The following is a 17,882-nucleotide window of genomic DNA, read 5'->3' on the forward strand; positions in this document are numbered from 1 at the left end:
GCCACTCTGTGTCCTTTCTCTGCTCCGGTTCCCCTGAGTGGTGAGCTTCAGGCTGAAAGACACTTAGGAATTGCTGGTGAGTGGGGAATGAGTGGCCGAAAGTAGTGCATTTTTGCCAGGAGTACATATCTGGGAACCCTGTGCAGGTGCGGATTGATTTTCTCCATTCAGTTCTGTGTTTACGGGTCACAGTAACCTGAATGGAACTACGTCCAGGTACTGTCCCTTGGGCTCCCGAAAAGCCACTGGCCGGCTGGATCCCGTTTCCCAGTTTGTGGAGTCCCGGGACGCGGCATGTGGAGCCCCGCCTCCTGGAGCTCGAGGGCAGAGCCGCCTCGGCTGGGCAGTCTGGCGGGAAAGGGAGTTCAAGTATGTTTTAACATTTAATGTGCTTCTGCTTTATGCATAACTTCGGCTTTCCTCTGGGGTCAGCCTAACTTGAATTGTTGATGGAGATACAAAATTGCCTAATTTAAAAATTGCCGCATTTTAGAACGTAAATCCTCTGAAGTTGGCAGTTAAAATATTTACCGTTTTACTAAAAGCCGTGATTTTGCAACCGCGTTTTGATCGCCACCTACCCAGAGCTGCTTTTTCCGCGGTTTTTTTGTTTAGTTCTGTTTATTCCAAGAGGCACTTCGGACGCCTACCTAGAAGGCATTAGGAGTTCAAAGAGACATTTCTTGCCTTCAGAGTTGTCGCTTTATTGAAAGGGAAATCCTATGTTCTGCATTTTCAGTAGTGCCCCCCCATTTACCATTATGTCTCTTTAGAAAAGGAATTAGTTTTTTTTAAAGAACAGTTACACGCATGGTCGTTGTAAAAGAGTAACAACAAACCTATCAGACATTACGGGGGTGTGGGACGTCGGGGAGGGGCGGAAATAGCCCTGGTAGCCAACCCTCCTCTCCCTGGGTATGCTAACGTTTCTCTGATAGCCTTCCAGAGTTCTTCTCTGTTCACACACACATTCACAGACATCTTTTTTTTTTTTAATTAATGGAAGTGGGATCATACTTCTCATATGGTGCGTTTATTTTCCTGTTTTTGTCTTTGCAAGAGAAACTTAATTGTATGGTGAAAGACAGTATAATTGCTTCAAGGTCCAAGAGTTATGTGCCTAATTATTAAGAATAACCTTTATTGAAACTTACAAGTTTTGACTGTCACACATTCTGAAGTATGTAAATGACACTTCATTCATTCAGCAAAAATTAATTGAGTGGCTGCTACGTGGCAGTGCTGCTTTAGGTAGATGCTTGGGATACATCTGTGAATAGACAGAGCAAGCCTAAAACGAAAGAAAATTTTAAAATCTTTGTGCTTGTGGAACCAACATGCTGTTGGGTGGGAACAGACAGTAAACCACAAACCTAACAAAAAATTAAATTATGTTAGAAGATGTTAAATGCTATGGAAAGAAAATCAAGGAGAGTAAGAGAGATTGGGAGTGCTGACAATTGTAGTGTGGGTCAAAATGTTAAATAATGGAATCAGGGTAGAACTCATTGAGAAGATGAGATTTAGGCCAGAAATTGTAGGATGTAAGAGAGTTAACTATGCGGATAGCAGGGGCATTCCAGGAGAGGGAACAGTCAGTCAAGGGAGTATGCCTGCCTGGCAGGTTCCAGGACCTGCAACGGGGCCAGTGTGTGTAGCGATTGAGCAAGAGTATGGAGGTGAAATCCTCAAGGCGCGGGTTTAGCACTGGCTGTCACTCTGATTGAAATGGAGAGGCATTGGAGCTTTTTAGTCTTGTAATAAATAAACTTTTAATTTTGGAATAACTAGATTTATGGAAACGCTATGAAAATAGTATGGAGTTCCTACATACCCCCCACACCAAGTTTCCCCTTTTACTAACATCTTACATTAGTATGGTACATTCGTTATAACTGATGAGCCAGTATTGATACATTATCAACTAAAGGTCATACTTCATTCAGATTTTCTTAGTTTTTACCTGATGTCCTTTTACTGTTCCAGAATCCCATCCAAGATACCACATTATGTTTAGTTGTCAAATGCTTCTCTTGACTATGACAGTTTGACTATGACTTTCCTTGGTTTTGATGATCTTGACAGTTTCGAGGCAGTCAGGGATTTGAGGAGGTCCTAGTCAAGTATTTTGTCCAATGTCCTTCAATTGGAGTTTGTCTGATATTATTCTGTTAGAGAAGTGTTAGGGGTTTTTGGAAGGAAGACATAGAGGTGAAGTGCCATTGTCATTCCATCATATCAAGGATACATGCTATCAACTTGACTTTTATCACAATTGATGTTAATCTTGATCACCTCCATGACATAGTGTTTGTTAAGTTCCTCTAATATAATGGTATTTTCCCCCCTTTCTATACTATATTCTGGTAGCAAGTGTTTAAGTATAGCCCATGCCTCAGGGTTGATAGCTTTACTCCACCTCTTTGAGAGGGGAGTATCTACATAAATTATTTGAAATTCTTCTGTAAGGGAGATTTGTTTGTTCTCCCTCATTAATTAATTTATTCATCTATTGATATCAGTATGGACTCATGGTTAGTTTATGTTTTGGATTATAAACCAATACTTTGTTACTTATTTTGTTGCTCATATTATTTCAGCTGTAGCCACTGGGTAGCTCTTTTATTTGGCTTCTGGTCCCTTTGACATACCCCCATCATTTTGATTTTTTGAGTAGTTCCTTTCTAGCACTAGGTGCTCCAGACTCATCATTATATATTCCCTGCTACAGCCATATAATCAGCCATTTCTCCAAGGAGTCCTGGTTGTTTTTTTTAGAGAATGCCATTAGAAACTAAGATCTGGGCACTGGGCATGCTCATCGCTACTGGGATGCCATTGCCTTTAGGTCCTCTCAGCTAACAGAGCTAACCCATGTGTGTATATGTATCTATAATTATTTCTATATCCAGCATATCTATATTAAGCTAAACATGAGTTCCAACACTAATCCTCTGTCATTGGATCACATGGATCATTGTAGTCTTCCTCTCTGGCCTGTGTGTAACCTCCTACTCTAATAATGAGAAACCTGGCTCATTGGAAGGTTTTGAGCTGAGGAGTTGACATTATCTGATTTCGGACTTAATGAGATGATTGCTGCTGTGGAGAAAAGACCTTGGGGAAGTTAGAATAGAAGCAGGAAGGCCAGTTAGGAGGCTCTTGTTGAAATCTAAGTGATAAGAGAAAGATTTAACAAAGAGTGAAGCTAAATAAGTTGGGTTAGTACCTAACGCTTAACTTGGGAGGAATGAGTATGGTAGAGAAAATAATTTAGCATTGTCTATTTGATTGGAGGGCGGGAGGATTAAGCGTCTCTTCTAAAGAAGCCTTGATACAAGGGATCTAAACAACCGGCCAAGCAAACTGGATGATTTGAACTAGAAATTGCTCTGCTGTTTTGTAATGTGTGAGGTCTGAAGTCTGAATGGCAGTTATGAAATTCTGATGTACTTCTGAATTCTGAGTTGAGCGGACCATGGATCTAACCCATTAACTGATTCAGACATTCATCAACAAACACTGGGTGCCTACTCTCCATCAGATGGTGTGCCAGATGCTGAGAGTAGAAGACGAACAAGACAAAATTCTTGTTTTCAGGGCGCTAAGGATATAGTAGTTAACTCTTCTAAAACTGATACGTAATTAGTTTTGAGGGACTGGTTCGGTTGCTGAGACTTTTTCTGAAGTCAGGCCCTTCTAATGGGACATCTCGCATTGATTCCAGTAGCTTCATTGCTTTGTCCACACCACAGGAAAGACCTGCAGAGCTTGAGTGAGCCAGAATCTGGTGGGCACTGAAATACAGCACTTGCCCTATTTTGGCATGTTAGTGTATTCTTATTATAGCTTTGTAATAATTTAATGATATTATAATAGTAAAAACTACCATTTATTGAGGGCTTCTTATGTGCCAAGTACTGTTTTCGGTGTTTTCAGAGTACTTCATTTGCAAGATAGGTATTATTTTCTTTCTGTTCTTTGGGGGAAAAAAATTGAAACATACAAATTAAGTAACCTGTCCAAAATATACATGTAGTTCATGAACTTAATCTTTCTGCATTCAGTTTAAGTTTAAGTCAGTAGGCTATAATTGTTTTTTGTCTAAATAAACATGACTTTTAGTTTATAAATGCAATGCATGTTCGTTAAGAATAGTCTAAAAATATAAATAAGCAAAAGAGAACATTCTGCTTTATTTAACAGAAGGGTGTTATGATTTAGTGAAAATGTGCTGTATTAGGTATTAGGAGGTTTGGGTTCCAGACCATATACTCTCTTGAAAGCTGGATGCCCTTCGGTAAATGATTGAACTCTCTGGGATTCATTTTCCTCATAAATAAAGTAAGAGCGTTGTCAGTTCTAATTAGGAGTTTGGATTTCTTCAGTCTCTTCCAGCTTTTCAATTTTTTTTTGATTCTATAGCAAAGCATTCTTTATATCTGCCCTTGCTGTTGAAGATTTTTTAAATGATAGTAACTTCCATTGCCTATTTTTGTTGAATCAGCCTAGGGTGTAATTTAACTCTTTGGTGAAAATGGGATATGGTTAATGTATAATTACTTCCTATGGTTTTCTTGAACTCTCAATAAAACATCTATTGTAACTTAATTCTTGTCCTTTGTGTATTAAAACAATCAAGATTTTGCTGTTAAACTTCATCCAGTTTTTCAGTTTGAGCTATCCATTTCTAAGACATACCTGACCCACAGATCTGTTTTCTACTTCTCACAGCCCCTAAGGAGAACAGTCACCACACTCATGGCAGGGATTTTGCGCTCAATAGTTCAGAGGCCCCCAGGCAGACTACAAGTAAGTATTTCTTTTCAAGAATTATCTTTTTTTTTCCTATTCCTTAAGAACTTTTTCTCTCTTTTCTAATTAACAAAACATACAGGCAAGTTAAAAATTTAAGTTTCTTATATATATATATATATATATATATATATATATATATATATATATACTTTTTTAATGTCAAGGGTTAATTTTATTTGTGGTATATCTGCTGTTTTATCCCTAAAGATCTGAAATCACAAAAGACCTTTTCCTGGAGACAATGCTGGTAAAAAATGTCTAGTGTTGATTCCCCATGGCCCACCTTAATCTTTTGAAAGTTTTAGATGTTTTTTTTCCTTCAGTTATGAAAAGTCCATTTTCAGTAATAGAAAATTAGAAAAATGTAGAAAAGCAGAAAGAAGAGAAACAATTTCCCAGAGACCATTAATGTTTGTACTTTCATGTATTTCCTTCCAGTCTTTCTTTTAGAAATTTCAGTGGTGCAGCCTAATCTATTCATGAGGTCCAGAGTCTAGATAGGACCTGCTGCTGCCTTTAGATAATAATAATGCCAGGTGCTTTACGCACTTACCTTAACCTCAGATTAATCCTGGGTGGTAAGTATTATTTCCTTTTTATAGCCTAGGAAACCGACCTCCGAGAGGATAAGTATCTCATATGTCACAGCTGGTACGTACAGAGCAGGATTAGAGGCCCAATGTTCCTGGTATGTCAAAGCCCATGTCCTTCACCAGTCTCCCCCTAACCCCCAATTCCCTCCTGCTTATTCTCCCATTGTTGATACCATCTCTGCAGTACAGGGAGGGCATGAAGGGAATGATTATTTCCCACCCAGAGGAGTTTCCTGGTATGAAGGATTAGCAGTGAATCCTTTTTCTTCGGCAGCCTGAGAGAAACACAACTGGAAGATTGTAGAAAGGGAACAAGAGATAGGAAATAGGAGTTGATGGCATTCTTGGGACTAGAAAGAAAACTGGAAACTCATTTTGGCTTTCTTTTACCCTGTATTGCTGAAGCTGAATTATTGTATATTGTCTAGAGCACACTGACAAACTACAACCTACAAGCCAAATTCAGCCCACCACCTATTTTTGTAAAAGTTTTATTGAAACATAGCCACACCAATTTGTTTACATATTGTCGACAACTGCTTTCGCCCTCCTGTGGCAGAGCTGAGACTTGGCTGTGGAAACTGTGTAGCCCCAGAGCTGGAAATATTTACTGTCTGGTTCTTTACAGAAGAATATTGCCAACTGCTGGTCTAGAAGTTTATATTTTATGTGCTTTTTCTTTATGTTAGTGGTAAGATGAGATGTATTCATTCAGCTAGGGGGCTGAGATAAATGTTTAATAATTACAGGTTAGGTGAGAACAGATTTTGTCACCTAAAAATTGGTAGGTTATGATTTCTGCACTAGATAGAGTTCTAAAAATCAAATGTTTTATGGCATATTTTAGATGATGACAAAAGGTGTGGAGCCCCTTGTTTGTACAGATTGGATTCATCACAAATTTACGAGAATTCAAGAATTCCAGATAAAGTAAGTTTTTACGTTACTGTTTTTGAAAAACATGTTACTGTTACCGAGTCCAAGCTCATTCTGCTCACCGCGGGACAGGCCAATAAATTGGGAGATGAGGTGTTAGGGCAAGGAATAGCGACTCTTATTTGGAAAGCCGGCAGACCGAGAAGATGGCAGACTAGTGTACCCAAAAACCATCGTATTGAGGTCTGGATGCCAGTTTCTTTTATAGAACAGACAGGGGGAGGAGGTGAGGAAGTAAAGTAAAAAGGCCATTTGTCTTGGAAAATCTCCTCCCTGGACCTGCATGGGGAAGGGATGTGTTAATTTCTTCTTTTCTGTAGCCATTCACAGGTGGGCAGGGTCAGAATATCTGTCTGTGAGCTGAACAAAGGCCTTTTAGTTTAACAGGCAGAGGGGCAGGGTTCCTTGTGGCAGGCCATTATCTATGCTTACAGCTATAACAAAAGCAACGAAACGCAAAGGTTAAAGTAAAAGAAACAGAACCAACATGGAGTCAGAATTCTCTCTTCCCTGTTACATTATGTTTTGAAGGTACCGATTTTTGTAATATTGAAAACTTTCACATTAAATTATTTGTGGGTATAGGTAGAAGCGTAGAGTTTAAAATGTAGGATTTATGTGGGAGGGATAAATTGGAAGATTGGGGTTGACATATACACACTACTATATATAAAATAGATAACTAATAAGAACCTACTGTATAACACAGGGAACTCTACTTAATACTCTATAATGGCCTATACGGGAAAAGAATCTAAAAAAGGGAGTGACTATATGTATATGTATAACTGATTCATTTTGCTGTGCACCTGGTATTAACACAACGTTGTAAATCAACTGTACCCCAATAAAAATTTTAAAAATAAAAAAAATTATTTTTAATTAAACATAGTAGGATTTATGTAAATGATTATTAAAAATAAATATGTGCCACTGACCTTTTAAGTACTGGGTTTTGGTCTCAGAATCTGTTTAGTCCTGCTTATGGCTTCTCCCTTGATATTTTGTGTTTTCATATCACCATTGTCCTGAGAAAACAGTGTTTCTTCCTCCTGCTCAGACTGTCTGTGTGGCTCTTGGTTTTCACTTTCTCTATCAGCCATTGCTAATTTGGATCTTCTTCTCTGCTAGATTTGTGTCTACCTATCATTCTTTTAGAAAACACTGACTAAGCCCTCAATAGATTTCTGTTTTGTTTTGATTTCTCCAATTTTTTTTGTACTGTGGTAAAATACATGCAACATAAAATTTAAACACTTTTAAGTGTACATTTCAGTGGTATTAAGTACATTCATATTGTCTTGTGACCATCACAGCCACCATCTCCAGAATGCTTCATCTTGCAAAACTGGAACTCTGTACTCATTAAACATTAACTCCCCATACCTTCTCCCCCCAGTCCCTGGTAACCACCATTCTCCACTGATTTTTTTAAAAGCTAAAATAGTACTACCATTGACTATTTAGATACCTTTAATGTGCTTGATGTTCTTTTATCAGAAATCTCTTTTTTTTCAAGTCATCGTCCACAACTGCATTGTCTTATATGTTTTCATGTTTCTTAGACTGTAAACTTCTGGAAGAAATGATAGATACAGATGTTAGCATTTGTTTAACATGTCGGGGGAGTGATTTTGATCGCTGGTTATAGTGAGCCTGAAAACTTTTAAACTTTATAGAAATGACTCTGAGATTTGCATCTCCAGCCCTTTGCCTATCTTCTGAACTTACTCCTATATTCTCCTGTAGTTTCTAGACCTTGCTGCTTAGATAACCTGTAGGTATTTCAAGTTATCCAAAATTAGACTCATTGTCTTACAAATGAGGTTGTCCTCCAAACAACCAAACTAAAAGAGGGTGCTTGTCCTGTATTAGTGATGTCAGTTAATGCTACCATCCTCTACCTGATTTCCCAGACTAGAAGCCTCTAAGTCAATCTCAACCCTATCTTCTCCCTCACCCACCACAAATCCATCTATTTTATTACCTGAAGTCCCCAAATCAGCCTCTTTCTGTTACAGCTGCTGTAATTCAGACTCTTAAACCATGGCTCTAAGTGCTTCCTGAGTTTCCTTGTATCAGTCTCCACCTCCAGTTCATTTGAAAGAGTTTTCTTTCTGAATCTATTTTTGAAATGTCATTTTGCTTCAAACCTCCAATAGCCTTATATCCATTCTGGAAATTTCTATAGACTCAGCATAGTTAAGCTTAGTTTAACTTCTCCCCGTGCATTGCTTTTCCTATTTTTTTCTACCTTAGTCACACAGAACCACTTACTTTTCCTGAATATTTCATGCTCCTCACACTGTTTCTTTAATTCTTCTCTCCTTTTCTTTGGCACACCTACCCCATCAAAATCTCTAGAAAAATACCCTTCATCCTACCCACCTGGAGGCAAATACTGCTAACACCCTCCACATACTTTTCTGTTAAATATTTTTGAAGATGTGCATCATCTTGGCTATAATGCTTCTCCAGCTGCTTTCATCATTTAGCAATGTAATGTGAACCTTCTGTGGATAAGTTAATGATTGAATAATATCTTTTTTGATTAAAGTACCGTCTTTTTTTTTGGCCTTTCTCAGTCTGATTCCCCAAAGGTATGACTCTTGACCTAATGTTTTTGACACCTTTATACATATAAGGATAAATATATATATATATATGTATATATATATATATATACACATACACACATACACACACATATATATATAATTCTTAGAATCATATTTAGAATTTAGGGGAGAGACCTTCAAGATGGCGGAGGAGTAACACGTGGAGATCACCTTCCTCCCCACAAATACATCAGAAATACATCTACATGTGGAACAACTCCTACGGAACACCTACTGCACGCTGGCAGAAGACCTCAGACTTCCCAAAAGGCAAGAAGCTCCCCACATAACTGGCTGTGTGGCTGACAGGGTCTTCATGCTCCGGCCAGGTGTCAGGCCTGTACCTCTGAGTTGGGAGAGCCTAGTTCAGGACATTGGTCTACCAGAGACCTCCCGGCTCCACGTAATATCAAACAGCGAAAGCTCTCCCAGAGATCTCAGTCTCAAACCGAACACCCAGCTCCACTCAACGACCAGCAAGCTACAGTGCTGGACACCCTATGCCAAACATCTAGCAAGACAGGAACACAACTGCACCCATTAGCAGAGAGGCTGCCTAAAATCATAATAAGGTCACAAACACCCCAAAACACACCAGCAGACATGGTCCTGCCCGCCAGAAAGACAAGATCCAGCCTCATCCACCAGAACACAGGCAACAGTCCCCTCCACCAGGAAGCCTACACAACCCACTGAACCAACCTTAGCCACTGGGGGCAGACACCAAAAACAACGGGAACTATGAACCTGCAGCCTGCAAAAAGGAGACCCCAAACACAGTAAGTTAAGCAAAATGAGAAGACACAGAAACACACAGAAGATGAAGGGGCAAGGTGAAAACCCACCAGACCAAACAAATGAAGAGGAAATAGGCAGTCTGCCTGAAAAAGAATTCAGAGTAGTGATAGTAAAGATGATCCAAAATCTTGGAAGTAGAATAGAGAAAATACAAGAAACGTTTAACAAGGACCTAGAAGAACTAAAGAGCAAACAAACAAGATGAACAACACAATAAATGAAATTAAAACTTCTCCAGAAGGAATCAATGGCAGAATAACTGAGGCAGAAGAACAGATAAGTGACCTGGAAGATAAAATAGTGGAAATAACTACTGCAGAGCAGAATAAAGAAAAAAGACTGAAAAGAATTGAGGACAGTCTCAGAGACCTCTGGGACAACATTAAACTCACCAACATTCAAATTATAGGGGTCCCAGAAGAAGAAGAGAAAACGAAAGGGACTGAGAAAATATTTGAAGAGATTTTAGTTGAAAACTTCCCTAATATGGGAAAGGAAATAGTCAGTCAAGTCCAGGAAGCGCAGAGAGTCCCATACAGGATAAATCCAAGGAGAAACACTCCAAGACACAAATTAATCAAAATATCAAAAATTAAATACAAAGAAAAAAAAGCAGCAAGGGAAAAACAACAAATAACATACAAGGGAATCCCCATAATGTTAAGAGCTGATCTTTCAGCAGACATTCTGCAAGCCAGAAGGGAGTGGCAGGACATATTTAAAGTGATGAAAGGGAAAAACCTACAACCAAGATTATTCTATCCAGCAAAGATTTCATTAAGATTCGACAGAGAAATTGAAGCCTTTACAGACAAGCAAAAGCTAAGAGAATTCAGCACCACCAAACCAGCTTTACAACAAATGCTAAAGGAACTTCTCTAGGCAGGAAACACAAGAAAAGAAAAAGACCTATAATAACAAACCCAAAACAATTAAGAAAATGGTAATAGGAACATACATATCGATAACTATCTTAAATGTAAATGGATTAAATGCTCCAACCAAAAGACACAGGCTGGCTGAATGGTTACAGAAACAAGACCCGTATATATACTGTCTACAAGAGACCTACTTCAGACCTAGGGACACATACAGACTGAAAGTGAGGGGATGGAAAAAGATATTCCATGGAAATGGAAATCAAAAGAAAGCTGGAGTAGCAATTCTCATATCAGACAAAATAGACTTTAAAATAAAGACTATTGGGGGGCTGCCCTGGTGGCACAGTGGTTGAGAGTCCGCCTGCCAATGAAGGGGACACAGGTTCGTGCCCTGGTCTGGGAAGATCCCACATGCCGCGGAGCGGCTGGGCCCTTGAGCCATGGCCACTGAACCTGCACATCCGGAGCCTGTGCTCCACAATGGGAGAGGCCACAACAGTGAGAGGCCCGCGTAAAATTAATTAATTAATTAATTAAAAATAATAGTAAAATAAAATAAAATAAAGACTATTATAAGAGACAAAGAAGGACACTACATAATGATCAACGGATCAATCCAAGAAGAAGATATAACAAGTGTAAATATTTATGCACCCACCATCGGAGCACCTCAATACATAAAGCAAATAGTAACATCCATAAAAGGGGAAATCAACAGTAACACAATCATAGTAGGGGACTTTAACACCCCACTTTCACCAATGGACAGATCATCCAAAATGAAAATAAATAAGGAAACACAAGCTTTAAATTATACATTAAACAAGATGGACTTAATTGATATTTATAGGACATTCCATCCAAAACCAACAGAATACACTTTCTTCTCAAGTGCTCATGGCACATCCTCCAGGATAGATCACATATTGGGTCACAAATCAAGCCTTGGTAAATTTAAGAAAATTGAAATTGTATCAGTATCTTTTCTGACCACAAAGCTATGAGATTAGATATCAATTACAAGAAGAAATCTAAAAAATACAAACACATGGAGGCTAAACATTACACTACTTAATAACCAAGAGATCACTGAACAAATTAAAGAGGAAATCAAAAAATACCTAGAAACAAATGATAATGAAAACACGACCCAAAACCTATGGGGTGCAGCAAAAGCAGTTCTAAGAGGGAAGTTTATAACAATACAATCCTACCTCAAGAAACAAGAAACATCTCAAATAAACAACCTAACCTTACACCTAAAGCAATTAGAGAAAGAAGAGCAAAAAAACCCCAAAGTTAGCAGAAGGAAAGAAATCATAATTATCAGATCAGAAATAAATGAAAAAGAAATAAAGGAAACAGTAGCAAATGCAGTAAAACTAAAAGCTGGTTCTTTGAGAAGATAAACAAAATTGATAAACCATTAGCCAGACTCATCAAGAAAAAAAAGGGAAAAGACTCAAATCAACAGAATTAGGAATGAAAAAGACGTAACAACTCACACTGCAGAAATACAAAGGATCATTAGAGATTGCTACAAGCAACTATATGCCAATAAAATGGACAACTTGGAAGAAATGGACAAATTCTTAGAAAGGTATAACCTTCCAAGACTGAACCAGGAAGAAATAGAAAATATGAACAGGCCAACCACAAGTAATGAAATTGAAACTGTGATTAAAAACCTTACAACAAACAAAAGTCCAGGACCAGATGGCTTCACAGGTGAATTCTATCAAACATTTAGAGAAGAGCTAACACCTATCCTTCTCAAACTCTTCCAAAAATTGCGGAGGAAGGAACCTTCCGAAATTCATTCCATGAGGCCGCCATCACCCTGATACCAAAACCAGACAAAGATACTACAAAAAAAGAAAATTAAAGACCAATATCACTGATGAACGTAGATGCAAAAATCCTCAACAAAGTACTAGCAAACAGAATCCAACAACACATTAAAAGGATTATACACCATGATCAAGTGGGATTATCCCAGGGATGCAAGGATTCTTCAGTATATGCAAATCAACCAGTGTGATACACCATATTAACTAATTGAAGGATAAAGACCATATGCTCATCTCAATAGATGCAGAAAAAGCTTTTGACAAAATTCAACACCAGTTTATGATAAAAATCCTCCAGTAAGTAGGCATAGAGGAAACTTACCTCAACATAATAAAGGTCATATATGACAAGGCCACAGCCAACATCATTCTCAGTGGTGAAAAACTGAAACCATTTCCTCTAAGATCAGGAACAAGACAAGGTTGTCCACTCTCACCACTATTATTCAACATAGTTTTGGAAGTTTTAGCTACAGCAATCAGAGAAGAAAAAGAAATAAAAGGAATCCAAATGTAACAGAAGTAAAGCTGTCACTGTTTACAGATGACATGATACTATACATAGAGAATCCTAAAGATGATACCAGAAAACTACTAGAACTAATCAATGAATTTGGTAGAGTAGCAGGATACAAAATTAATGCACAGAAATTTCTGGCATTCCTGTACACTAATGATGAAAAATCTGAAAGAGAAATTAAGGAGACACTCCCATTTACCATTGCAACAAAAAGAATAAAATACCATGGAATAAACCTACCTAAGGAGCCAAAAGACCTGTACGCAGAAAACTATAAGACACTGTTGAAAGAATTTAAAGATGATACAAACAGATGGAGAGATATACCATGTTCTTAGAATGGAAGAATCAGTATTGTGAAAATGACTGTACTACTCAAAGCAATCTACAGATTCAATGCAATCCCTATCAAACTACCAATGGCATTTTTCACAGAACTAGAACAAAAAATTTCACAATTTGTATGGAAACACAAAAGACCCCGAGTAGCCAAAGCAATCTTGAGAAAGAAAAATGGAGCTGGAGGAATCAGGCTCCTGGGCCTCAGACTATACTACAAAGCTACAGTAATCAAGACAATATGGTACTGGCACAAAAACAGAAATATAGATCAATGGCACAGCATAGAAAGCCCAGAGATAAACCCACGCACATATGGTCACCTTATTTTTGATAAAGGAGGCAAGAGTATACAATGGAGAAAAGACAGCCTCTTCAATAAGTGGTGCTGGGAAAACAGGACAGCTACATGTAAAAGAATAAAATCAGAATACTCCCTAACTCCATACACAAAAATAAACTCAAAATGGATTAAATGCCTAAATGTAAGGCCAGACACTATAAAACTCTTAGAGGAAAACATAGGCAGAACACTGTATGACATAAATCACAGCAAGATCCTTTTTGACCCACCTCCTAGAGGAATGGACATAAAAACAAAACTAAACAAATGGGACCTAATGAAACTTAAAAGCTTTTGCACAGCGATGGAAAATATAAACAAGATGAAAAGGCAACCCTCAGAACGGGAGAAAATATTTGCAAACGAAGCAGCTGACAAAGGATTAATCTCCAAAATATACAAGCAGCTCATGCAGCGCAATATCAAAAAAACAAACAACCCAATCCAGAAATGGGCAGAAGACCTAAGTAGACATTTCTCCAAAGAAGATATACAGATTGCCGGCAAACACATGAAAGAATGCTCAACATCGCTAATCATTAGAGAAATGCAAATCAAAACTACAATGAGGTATCACCTCCTACCAGTCATAATGGCCATCATCAAAAAAATCTACAAACAATAAATGCTGGAGAGGGTGTGGAGGAAAGGGAACCATCTTGTGCTGTTGGTGGGAATGTAAATTGATACAGTCACTATGGAGAACAGTATGGAGGTTCCTTAAAAAACTAAAAGTAGAACTACCATATGACCCACCAACCCCACTACTGGGCATATAACCTGAGAAAACCATAATTCAAAAAGAGTCATGTACCACATTGTTCATCGCAGCTCTATGTACAATAGCCAGGATATTGATGCAACCTAAGTGTCCATCAATAGGTGAATGGATAAAGAAGATGTGGCACATATATACAATGGAATATTACTCAGCCATAACGAGAAACGAAATTGAGTTATTTGTAATGAGGTGGATGGACCTAGAGACTGTCATGCAGAGTGAAGTAAGTCAGAAAGAGAAAAACAAATACTATATGCTAACACATATATATGGAATCTAAAAAAAGGGGGGTTTTGAAGAACCTAGGGGCAGGACAGGAATAACTGCGCAGACATAGGAAATGGACTTGAGGATGTGGGGAGTGGGAGGGGTAGGCTGAGATGAAGTGAGTGGCGTGGACATATATACACTACCAAATGTAAAATAGCTAGCTACTGGGAAGCAGCTGCATAGCACAGGGAGATCAGCTCGGTGGTTTGTGACCACCTAGATGGGTGGGATAGGGAGGATGGGAGGGAAATGCAAGAGGGAGGAGATATGGGGATATATGTATATGTATAGCTGATTCACTTTCTTATAAAGCAGAAACTAACCATTGTAAAGCAATTATACTGCAATAAAGATGTTGAAAACAATAAAAAATAGAACTTAGGATCATATTCTTAGAATTAGTAGTTACAGAATATATCATATATACACACTCATCATGGTGTAGAAGAAAGAAATACAAGATCCTGTTACACAGTGGTGTGGAAATTTGGTTTTTTTGCTCAATATATTATGACCATCCTTCAATGTTAGTACTTACAAAGATAGTAAACCTTATTTGTTTTAATGGTAGCATTATAGCCAGTAGGATTCATCATAATTTATTTGCATCGTATTTTATTTAGTTATATTATTTTTAGTTTTATTTAGAATGTATGCATAATTTATTTAGCTATTCTCTTGAGGAATATAGATCTGGCCTTTAAAATTTTCAGTATTGGGCTTCCCTGGTGGCGCAGTGGTTGAGAGTCTGTCTGCCAATGCAGGGGACACAGGTTCGTGCCCTGGTCTGGGAAGATCCCACATGCCGCGGAGCGGCTGGGCTCGTGAGCCAGGGCCGCTGAGCCTGTGCGTCCGGAGCCTGTGCTCCACAACGGGAGAGGCCACAACAGTGAGACGCCCGCTTCCCACAAAAAAAAAAAAAAAAAAAAATTCAGTATTACAAATAGTGTTATACATACATCCTTATTTGGGGTTGCAGTGAATACGTACTTTTTATAATACTCATGTGTTATTGTCATTGTAAGTTTTTGTTTGTCCCCCTACTTGAATGGGGGAGGGGATGCAGCCCAAGGCCCAGCTCATAGAATGCAATATATTCTCTTGACATTTGAACTCTTTAGTGTCATCTGGTTGCTCCTGCTTTTCTCTTAATAAAAGCAAAACATAACAAACCCTTGCCTGTGTGGTATTTTTCTTACAGTATGAAATTCTTAGACTCCATCTATCTGAGTAATCAGCCTGGTAGAAATGTTCAATTTGAGGGTTAGGATTATAGAGCTATTAGGGATGAAATCATTATGTAGTTGTTTGAAGTGTTTTTAAGGAAAAAACAATAAAGGAGGTACATAGAAGCTGTGTAAATTGAAAATTCACCGTTTATAATTCTTCCTTTCCAGGTTTTTCAGCCTTCACCTGAAGATCATGAAAAATATGGTGGGGATCCACAGCAACCTCATAAACTGCATATTGTTACCAGAATAAAAAGTACAAAAAGACGTCCATATTGGGAGAAAGATATAATAAAGATGCTTGGGTTACAAAAAGTATGTAACTATTTTAGTCATCTTTAGTGTTGTTTAAATTTGCTTTAAATTTTCCACTTTTAAAACTTTCTTTAAATGTATTATTTCATGTAATATATTTGGAAGTTTGATTTAGACAGAATGAGCCTACACCTTCACCTTTTCCTGTAACATGGGACCATCTGTGCTTTTGAAATTGATCCATAACATTGTTTCCTTTGTTTGTAGGCACATACTCCTCAAGTTCACAAGAATATCCCTTCAGTGAATGCAAAACTGAAAGTGGTTAAACATTTGATACGGATTGTTGTTTGTTATTCCAGCAGTTTCTTAAGCCGTGTTACCTAGTATAACTCTAAAAGCATTCCCTTATGTCACAGAATCAAGCCCCTGAAGCTGCCACAAGGTCTCCCAACAAAGGAGGACATGTCCAGCACGTGCCTCAAGAGCACTGGAGAGCTGGTGGTGGGGTGGCTTCAGAACCCCACGGACCAGGAAGTGAATAAGTCCTGATGGCCTCGCAGCTTCAGAGTAAAAAGTGCAAGTCATTTCTATTTAAAGATGGTGAGAAAGTGTTCTCATTAAAATATGTTTTAAATTCTAGTCATTTTCACTGGCTAAACATGGTGTGATTCGTCCTTAGGTAGGCTTGGAGGTTTTAGTGCTATTAATTGGTTTAATTCTTTCCCCTTTCCCTCCAGTAGTTTCACTGGAAAATGGGTAAGGATGGCAGTGTTTGAACATGTGGGTTCAGATGTCACCTTAGCAATCGTTGTTAACTTTTTTTAAAAATTGTTTTCTCGTTTAATTGAATTCAACACATTCTATGAGTGGCCCTTTGAGTGAAGAGTGTGTTATGTGTTGGAGAAATCCAGAGCTGACCAGAATGCGGTCCCTGCCCTAAAGGAGCTTAGTCTGTTCCCCTGGAGAACAGAGATTCAGCCAGAAGCATTAGACACTGGGTGCAGCTGGACCAGCTGCTCTGTGCTGTGGTGTCTATAAATACGTATGTGGACTTGGCTTCATTTTATCCTTAAATTTAATACCCAAAACAGTATCTGTTTTCTAATTATAAATCTCATTTGGCCTAAACTTTATTGATGTTCCTTGAATTCCTAGAAACCTCTGCCAACAGTTGAGGTTGCTATTTAAAAGAAAGAGAAGGGAAAAATCATCTAGGGAAAGTTGTTTTATTTCCTTTTATTTCTATTTCAGATACCTGGAGGGGTGGGGAGAAGTAAGAATTTTAAGAGAGGTTCAGTACTGGGAAATTCTGTGGCAGCTAACTAAAGATGATGCTGAGGACTCAGGATTCTATTGCTCTTTGTTTTCCTTGTCTCGTAAAATTTGGCTCAGGCAGCAGTGACATTGGCATACTCACTGCTTGTGGTCCCAGCATCTGTCCTGTCATAGAGTTTTGGCATCAAGGAGAAGTGCTGTGTGAAGTGAAGCCAGATATCATTAATTAATAAGCTTCAAGGCAATCACACTTTCAATTCCACAATTATTGAATATCCAGTATATGTACGGCCTGGAGAGGATATAAAGCAGAAGGACACTAACTTCGAAGGGCTGGGTCTAACTGGAGAGAGACCTGTGTGCCTCAAAAGAA

The 17,882-nt window shown here is 38.4% G+C and overlaps 1 pseudogene across 1 annotated transcript; it reads left to right on the forward strand.

Moving 5' to 3' along the window:
* Window positions 1-294: 294 nt before the first annotated feature.
* LOC307064643 (large ribosomal subunit protein uL30m-like) lies at window positions 295-16,809 on the forward strand (annotated as a pseudogene). Its single transcript has 6 exons — window positions 295-369; window positions 4,735-4,812; window positions 6,259-6,341; window positions 16,145-16,291; window positions 16,499-16,579; window positions 16,658-16,809. The product of its transcript is annotated as a large ribosomal subunit protein uL30m-like (transcript).
* The last annotated feature ends 1,073 nt before the right edge of the window (window positions 16,810-17,882 follow it).

This window comes from Hyperoodon ampullatus, assembly GCF_949752795.1.
Source record: "Hyperoodon ampullatus genome assembly, chromosome: 15".
In the NCBI taxonomy this organism is placed as follows: domain Eukaryota; kingdom Metazoa; phylum Chordata; class Mammalia; order Artiodactyla; family Ziphiidae; genus Hyperoodon; species Hyperoodon ampullatus.